The sequence below is a fragment of the Felis catus genome, chromosome B4 (assembly GCF_018350175.1).
Source record: "Felis catus isolate Fca126 chromosome B4, F.catus_Fca126_mat1.0, whole genome shotgun sequence".
Lineage (NCBI taxonomy): Eukaryota > Metazoa > Chordata > Mammalia > Carnivora > Felidae > Felis > Felis catus.
The window spans coordinates 122,298,222-122,307,702 of NC_058374.1; the positions used below are offsets into that span (position 1 = coordinate 122,298,222).

General features: G+C 42.4%; 1 protein-coding gene across 2 annotated transcripts in view; it reads left to right on the forward strand.

Annotated features, from left to right (window-relative positions):
- Positions 1–4,618, forward strand: part of DRAM1 (DNA damage regulated autophagy modulator 1) — a 68,833-nt gene extending 64,215 nt beyond the window's left edge. Inside the window, exons 8-9 of one of the 2 annotated variants that reach the window (XR_006601014.1) lie at positions 1,043–1,132; positions 1,218–4,618. The gene's annotated coding sequence lies outside the window, so the exon portion shown is untranslated. Of the gene's footprint in view, positions 1–1,042 lie in introns of both variants that reach the window. The other variant, XR_006601013.1, reaches the window with a different exon arrangement.
- Positions 4,619–9,481: the final 4,863 nt, after the last annotated feature.

Sequence of the window (9,481 nt, forward strand, 5' to 3'; positions counted from 1 at the left end):
ATGCCACATGACTTGATTTGGATAATAAAATGTGAAAACTTTGGGGGAAGAAGCTGTAAGAGCCAATGCATTCTTTCCTATATTCTCCTTTCCTTCTTACACAATAGCCAGATACACTTGAGATGGTAGCTGATCCACTTGCCTTGGTTCCAGAATGATCAAGATGAGCAGAATTTCCATGCCAAATTGCACTGGACATATGGCTTGACTAAGAAATAAACTTTTGTGGTTTGACACTATGCAACAAAATTACCTTTTTTTGTTATTGTTACAAAACCTAGCCTAGCCAAACTAATACAATAATTGTACAGGAATTAAAGTGATATATATATATATATATATATATATATATATATATATATATATAAATTTTCAATGTTTATTTATTTTTGCGAGAGAGAGAACAGAGCACGAGCAGGGGAGGGGCAGAGAGAGAGGGAGACACAGAATCCAAAGCAGGCTCCAGGCTCTGAGCTGTCAGCACAGAGCCCCCTGTGGGGCTGGAACTCACGAACCACGAGTCAGGTCCTGACGTGAAGTCGGATGCTCAACTGACTGAGCCACTCAGGTGCCCCTAACATGATATTTCAAAAGAATGATTTGGGGGCACCTGGGTGACTCAGTCCGTTAAGCATCTGACTTTGGCTTATGTCATAATCGCGCAGTTCATGAGTTCAAGCCCCTCCCCTGCTCTCTCTCTCTCTCTCTGAAAAATAAACATTAAAAAAAATTTTAATGAAAAAATAAAAGAATGATTTTTAATGTAGGAAGAGGTTCATTATAAAATTCTGTATCAACCAATAGCCTATAAAGCAGGTATATACTTGTATATGTTGTATAATCCTAAATTTGTGAAAACAAGTAAATGCATAGACACATTGCCTGGAAGGAAATACATCAAAGTGTTAACAGTGGGATTATAGGCAATTTTTATTTTATTCTTTCCTGTGTTTCCCAATTTATTTATCATCAGTGTATCTTATCATGATAGACAAAATTATTTTTTTTCAATCACTTGTCACCCTTCCCTCTCCATCATCAGGTCATTTACTGTGCCTCCCATGAGAAGATTTTAGGTCCCTACCTCATTGGATTTGGATTTAGCCATGTGATGTGCTTTGGCCAATTAAATGTGAGTAAACTTGGCATTCACCATGTTGGAGCAGAAGGTTTAAGATTCATCTTGAGTTTTGGCCAGTTCTCTTGCTCTTTCCCAGATATGTCCCATGTAGGGACTGCTCTTTTGGCCTGGGTCCTGAAGTGAGAAGACAGCAGAGTCTAGGGTGTGAGGTAATAAAAATATGTATATATGGATCCCTGCTCCTGGTTCTTGGCAAAGAGCACCTAAAATCTTATAATTCCCTAAGTGATTGAAGCACTGGCAGCACCTTTTGTTTCAATATTTGGTCTTTGATCCCCATTCCTGACATTGAACTCCTAAATGCCTTGGAATTTCCTAAGTGATAGCAGTGTCTTTGTTCTATGAGGTAACTCTTGGTGGGGGGGCTGGTCACCAGAAAGACCGAGCCATGGTTAGAAGCTTGGAAGAGGGGAGAAGGGCTAGAAATGAGTTAATGATTGATCATACCCAGATGATGAGGCCTCCATAAAAAATCTCAAAAGTATGGGGGTACAGAGAGCTTCTGGATCAGAGAACACTTGGGGCACTGGGAGAGTGGCATGCTCAGAGAGAGCATGGAGGTTCTGTGCTCCTCCCCATGCCCTTATCCATTCATCTGCATCCTTTATCACATCCTTTTATAATAAACTGATAAACAGGAAGGACACGGTTTCCTGAGTTCTGTGAACCACTCTAGCAAATTAATTCTGAGGAGCGGGTGGTGGGAACCTCTGACCTATACCTGATCGGTCAGGAGCCCAGGTGAGAACTTGGACTTGTACTGGCATCTGTGGCGGTGGCAGAAGTGGTCTTGTGGGACCGAGCCTTCACCTGTGGGATCTGATGCTGTCTCTAGGACGATAGTGTCAGAATTGAGTTGCATTGTAGGACACCCAGCTGGTGCCACAGAATTGCTTGGTGCAGGAAGCGCCCCCACATCTGGTAGCACAAGTGAGTGTGGTGGTGAGGATAAAGGGAGACACACAGCAGGAAGGGCGAGTTTTTCCTACTCACACAGCCTGGCGAAAATCTTAGCCAATCTCAGGCTCCAGACAGCATGAAGAAGAAATAAACCATTGTCTTGTCAGTTGCTGAGATTTGGGGGGTTTGTTAACACAGCAAACCTAGAAAAATTCCTTTTTTACTTTAAAAGACATACTAAAAAATATGGCCATCAGTTACTCGTAAGTCACCAAATTCCAAGTCCGACCTGTACACCATACTGCTTTCTTCTTTATCCCACGCCATTCTCTCTTTTGCCTCCCCTTTCAGTTACAGGGTAGACTTCTACAAAGACACATTGTCCTGAAACAAAAAGATCCAAATCTGCCCCAGTCCTCTTATAAAGGCACATTCCCATTTGCTGGGGATGTACCAGGGTTGCCACACTTTTGAGCCCAAGGACAGGTGAGAAAGTAGCTCATCTTTTCTTTAGTAATATTTTAGCTTTGGCAGAGAGTATGGCATGATTCAGAAAGTCACCAACCAGCACAGAATTGTCATTCCATATTAAAATAGGAGTGTTTCATCCAAAACCTGACTGGGGGTATTCATAAACCACATGTAGAGGGGTTGATCATTTACACACAATATACTCATTTCTTCAAAGAAAATGTGGTTTTCTTATTTTTCTAGAAAACTACCTAAGCTGCCTTATGAGCCCCATCCTGCTGAGTAATAAGGACACTTAGATTTAAGTACCTCAGTGTCTGTTCCCTGTCTTTTCCTCCAGAATGCTTATTAAGTACACAGATTTGCTTATTGTATGGCTGTGGTGGTGAGCAGGTGGGAACTCAGATCCCCGCTATTCCTTGGATCTTCACTGTCTTCGAAGAAATTATTTCCTGGTGTACCTGGTTATGCCTTGCTTTGCTGCTACCTTCTGTGGACATCTGGGGCTAGAATACTCCAGGTCTGCTGTTTCTCACCTGAGTCAGGGCCTGGAGTCCTGGTTAACTTGCCTCATCTCAGTTTTCTGGGGTTGCCTATTCCTTTGAAGTGTAGACGGGATTTCCATTTGAGTTCCAGCTCAGGTGATCTGCCCTACAGGCCCCACTTTGGTAACTCTCCACTGAGTTTGCCAGCAACACCATCAACTACCTTCTGTGCCCTTCACTGGGTCCTTAAAGGACTCCTGGGTAATCTGCATGCTAGATGGGAGCTGAAGTTGCCTCACCTCATGTGGCAGCCCAGGCTGGTAGAGGGGGGCACTCTGTTTCATTCCAATTGCTACCCTTGTGCAGAAGAGGAAAGATACAAGCTAGACTTCCTGCCCTTGGCCTTGGGTGAAGGTCATGAAAGGAAGTGGGCCACAGCCCAAAAATTGGAAATGAGGGCTCTGTGGGCTCAAACCGGAACAAGATTCTCTCCTGCTTCTCTGAGAGCCATGCTTGGGCCATGTTTGGGAGCATATTTCCCATCTGTTTTTCATTTCCCCAGCATAGAATGTGGGAGGCCAGGATCACAAAACATTCCCTTCTCATTCCCCAGATGCCTCTGAACTCTCTTCCTTGAATTTTTTGTTCCAATCCATGCTGAATTACTTGAATGGCTCCCAGCACACACCATGCTCTTTAATCCTTCTGAGCCTATGCCTATGCTGTTTTCTCTGCCCAGATTGCCCCTCTAACACTCATTTCTCTTGAAAACTTCTACTTCTCCCCAAGACACTGCCCAGGATTCTTCCTCCAACATGCTCACTTCCCTCTTGGAAGTTTGTACCACGAACTTCACTAAAGAGATATTTTGGTGTCTGTCTTCATCATGAGAGCTTAAGGCACTGAGGCTCAGGGATCCCAGTTGGGACATCTTTGTTGTCCTGATGGCTGGCACAGAAAATGTGTTCAATGAATGTTGGTTTAAAAAATTAAATCTTGATAAATCTTGGTAAAGGGTGAAAAGTATATCTTTCAGCATGTGAATCTGCAATTATCTCAAGGTAAAAAGATTTGGTTAAAAACACCTTAATGAGAAACACCAATTATTCTTTAAATCTCCCTGGCTACCCACTGGGAGAGGACCCGAGTTTAAAAATCCAAGGTCTTTATGAAGTTGTCATTTCCAAATGGGGGATGGATAGCTCAAGCTCTTAGTAGTCAGGTGTCCTGTACCCCACTTGCCCTCAGAACAATCAAGCCCTGAATGGCTTTGAGGGAAGGTGAGACACCAGCCAGCACATACAAATTATAACAATTATAAAAAGGAGCTCTCTCAGGCAGAGGAATTGGGAAAAATCGACTCCTTTTGGCTTCCTTCCTCCAGGAAGCTAAGAGAGGTGTATAAACAAGCTAAGAGAGGTGTATAAACCCAAGTTAAGTATCCCCTCCCTGCTCCAGCCCTGCACTTGTGTGTAAAGCCTAACCTGAACAAAGCAGCTCCAGCCTGAATATTTCCCTAGGTTTGCCATCTTACTTCAAAGGGCCAATGGTTGTGTTTCCAGGCACTTGGACTGCTTGCTCGTGTTGAAACATTACTTGTGGGTATAAATATATTGTGGGTAATATATATATATATATATATATATATATATATATATACAGAGGATATATATATACATATATATATGTACATATATATATGTATATATACATATACATATATATATGTACATATATATATGTATATATACATATACATATATATATATATGCATATATATATATATATATATATATATATATGTTCTGTTAACTTTCTTAGATGGATCAGTGTGAGTAAAAAGTGGGTTGCTTATTCTCCACAAAAATTAGTACATTAGTTCCCCTTTAGTGAATATCTCTTCCTTTTGGGTTTGTTCCTAGTGCGAGTTCTTATCAGATACAGTCATCTGTGGGGGCTTTTTTCCCTGAGGAGTGAAAGTGAGGGTCTAGAAGCCAGCGTGGGCCCCCTTTATGAGTGGCCCTCCAGGAATTTACTAATCTAGGGAGAAGTATGCATTTTATACAGTATGCAGATTATAATCTGCCACCTGGAGTTGCAATGCTGTGACAGTCTGTCAAAGTCCCTTCTTTCCTCACGTGTCTCGAAGGGTATTGCATCCTTACTGCCTTTGAGTTCTTTTCCATGAGACTGTGCACTACTTGTGCAGAGGGACATTGAGTTCTTCACATCTGCATGCTGGCTAATTTCCTGGGGTCTGATGCTGTCATGCCAAGGTGGCAGACACACACCTTACTAGTGATATGCAGCAAGAAGTGAAGTACGGTTTATTGGAGAAGCTTCCACCTTAGAGGCCGCAGAACCCTGGGCTGCCATCATCCAACAGAGAGATGTGTGCTTGACTGACCAGGGCTGAATGCCCCCCCCCCGGAAATGGCTCCAGGGAAAGGACCTTGCCCTGTACTGCTCTATGGATTTATAGGAAAAGGATGGCAGAGAACATATGGTCTATGTTTTTTGTAAAATTTCTTTCAATGTTTATTCATTTTTGAGAGACAGAGAGAAACAGAGCACAAGCATGGGAAGGGCAAAGAGAGAGGAGACACAGAATATGAAGCAGGCTCCAGGCTCTGAGCTGTCCGCACAGAGCCTGACATGGGGCTCAAACTCGCAAACCATGAGATCATGATCTGAGCCGAAGTTGGATGGTTGACTGACTGAGCCACCCAGGTGCTACCATATGGTATATGTGGGACAGAGCCTCCAGAGATTAGCCTCTGGCATCAGCCTGTTCTTCCCTCAAGCTAACACAGACCTGCTAAACCAGCCTCTTGCTAAACTACCAATAGGATGGTTGAGATTTGTCTCTCCTCTGGCACCACATAGGTAATTTGGAATACAGTAAGCGTTGGATTAATAGGACTGCTATTGTTAGGAGCATGTTCATGTTTATTTCATTTAAATTTGTTCTCCTTCCACACACTAGTTGTGGTAAGGCCCCTTAGAGGTCAATGAGCTGGGCGGGATCTTGGGGAATTTTCCATGCCTGCCCTCTTAATAGGGAAGGGGGTGGGAAGATTGACTAGAGAGGGTTCTTTTTGCACCTACATCCCCAGGATGGAAACCAAGCAAACTTCTCTTTCATGCTGGGTAGAAGACAACCTCTGGAGAGGCACAGGAGCAGAGGAAGCAGGTGAGCAGGTGGGCACAGCTTTCTTCCCTGCAGCATAGCTTGGGCAGAGTAGCCCCCAATGTGCCCAGAAAAACCTTATGACTATTCTGGGAGAGATCTCGTTAGGTATGGTAATCATGTTGTCTCGGCCAAAACATCAGGGCATTTGACAGCCATATGATAACTGCCGAGGGCTCTTTTGGAGATAAATGTTTGGAATCAGGCCTGTCCCAAGGGAAAGACAATCCAGGATCTATCAGAAAGATGGGTTTCTTATGAGCCAGTAAGGCCCCAGAATCCCTGGGGGTTCTAGATCTACTGCTCTGGGCTCAGGGATGATGACGGGGGTTGCACCTTATGGGGTCAGAGATGTCAGGGCTCAGGTAGTGTGAAGGATCCTCACCACAAGGGGGCTGGCAACTACCTTCCCGGGGAGGAAGAAGCTGCATTTCCTTCCATGAGCAGTAGGATGAACTGCAGATTTAGAAGGCAGAGGATGTGGTTCTGAGCATTGGGCAGCCCTTTCTTTTTCTCCCCCTCAAACTGAAGAGACTTCCAGGGTGGGATGAATCTGCAACTTGCCAGTGATGGCTGGTCCCATGAGTTTGCTGTGTCAAGAATGAGGAAACTTACCCTTCTCTGCTGAAGGCCAATGTAGCTCATCTATTACTACTGCTGCTGCTGCTGCTGCTACTACTGCCGGTTATTAACCAGGAAGTTTGCAAAAGTTGTACAAAGATTTTTTTCACTTAAGCCTCAACAATAACCCTATGAGGTAAGTTCTATTGGAATTTAGGAATCTGAAGTGAGGCCACATAAACTGTTCACGATAAAACAGCTTGGAATGGTATAGTCTGGATCAGAACACAGTTCAGTAGGACTCTAGCTTCACTATTGCTTTGTTATGCATGTGTCTCAGATGTCCTAACAACAAGTAATCTCTGCAGCCAAGATATCTTCCTTCAGAAAGTGCCATGTGGCAGCAATTTTGTTTATCCTTTTCACCACTGCAGTCCCAATGCCTCGGCCGGTGCTTGGCCCATCATCAGCACTAGATATGTATTTGTGGAATGAAAACAGGGATGTGTATGTAGCAGCAAGACAGAAGTTTGTATAGAGCCTCAATCCTAAAGTAAGCTATGAATCATATTCCTATACCAGGTTAAGGGAAGGAAGCCATGGGCCATCAGGCTATTTGTGCCTTCAGTATTTCAATTCAAAACGAGAATTGTTTTATGATCAAAATGAATTATCCTGACATTCTTTCACATCTTATCAGACTCTTCTTTATTCAAAATGTTGTTGGTACTATTACTTAATAAACTGGAGCAAGCAATAAATTCCACTGGTCTACAGAGACTGCGGTTGGGTTCCCAGTACCAAAATGATTTTGATTATTGAATTGGCATATACCCCTAAACATTCCTAAATCAGTGGTTGGCAGCGGCAACATTCTGAGAGAAAGAGAAAAAAACAGTGCGCGCGCACACACACACATCTAGCAGCTTCAAAGCCTCTTACACACTAATGGATTCCTTATGGTTTACATGGCTGTAACTGTGAAAGAGGACAAAGAACTAGGAAGAATCTTATTTCTTTAAACAAAAAAAAATTTTTAAATATTCCTTTGAAAAGTCAATTTTTTCTGAGGAGAGTAGGGAAAAAAAACCCTAACATAATGGAACCCTTAAAAACGTGTGTCGGCACCACAATAGGAAACCAGAATAAATGTGGGCAAGGCGAACACATGAAGCCAAATGCAGAGTTCATCTGCACTCCAACAGCAGACGTAGATGGAGAAAACAACAAGCAGAGTAGAGTAGTAAGAGGGAGGATGCCAAGTCATAGTAAGAGGGGGTGGAGGTGGGAGCGTAGTAGGGGGAGGAACATTCTAGAATTCAAAACAACAGACTATTCATATCATATTCCTAAAATCTGTATAATGAAACCTGTTTATATTATCCTCAAATTGATTGTTCAATGTTCAAATTTCAGTGTCCCAGCCAATGACCCACCAACAATTTCCTTGTTCGTAACATTTTCTTTTCTTGGTCCCTTGAAAAAATAACAAATGAGTTTCTCCATTTATAAAGCTGCTCTGAAATGTCTTCTTACGTCATGGAGGCTGGAGGTCATCTTGGGACACTGGATAGTAACAGGGGCCCTTGGGCTAGGGAACAGGAGGTTTTGTGATTGTGAAGCAACTTCTGATCCCATTAGCTGATGGTTGACTGACATTTTGGAACAGGATTTTGCAAGGGACTAGGGAAAGGAAAAGAAGGAGCATGGGAAGGAGGCACTTAAAAGATTGAGAAGGCAGGAATGAGCTGAGTGCTCCCAGATTTAAGGAGGATTTTATTATTGGACACAGATCTGTGGTAAACTTTCAGCCAGAATCTCAGAGGCCTGGTTTGAGGGGCCTAGTAGAGGCTTTCTTATCAGCATTGTGCTGTCCTTACCCAGCAAACTGGCTCTGTGAGGAAAGATGCAGTAACATCTCATTTACAAATTAAGCAGTAATGTATATAGGCATAGTGGTGAAGCCCTTCCTAGAGGGCTAAAGGTGATATTTTAGGAAAAAATAAGAGGCAGTGGCTGGAAATTATTTCTCTGAGAAGTGATATAATCTAAAAAATAACTAGTTTCATGAAAGGTTTATCTATATTCCTTGGTACTATATTTGTAATAGTTATTGGAAGTGAAGGACTTTTGGGGATATTCTTAAGTTTTTCTCATTGTTATGATCAGAGGCAGAATGTTGGTTGGGTCGAAGAGAATCTGGCTGAATATGTAATTTCTCACTGAAAGCAGAAATTACACTTTGAAAGATGTCAGGAAGCTCCTCTGTCCAAAATGTGTGGAAAAGTGAAAAAAAAAAAAAAAAAAAACGTCATATAGCCCACTTTGAAGCCCACTTACATTATGTCCTGGCTGTGGCACCTTGGATAAATTAATTTCTGAGTCTCCACTCCCATGATAAGGGTAATGATATGTGTTAACAAGTTTTCTGTCAAGAGCAAGGGAGATCATATATGTTAAAGCCTAGCGTGGGAACCTTTAGTAGGTTCCCAAGAAATATTAGTTCCATTTATGTCCTATACTTTACTTTTCTCCCCTGCCCTCCCCCACCTCCTGCACTCTGGTTCTTGAAATCTTTTAGCCAGTGACAGAGCCTTCCTTGAAGAATTAATATAACTATATAATTAATATAATAATAATGATAATTAATATAACATAGCATAACATAAGTAAGCAGTTAGCATACATTTAATCTCATTCAATGCTCAAAACAATCCCATGAAATAGGTACC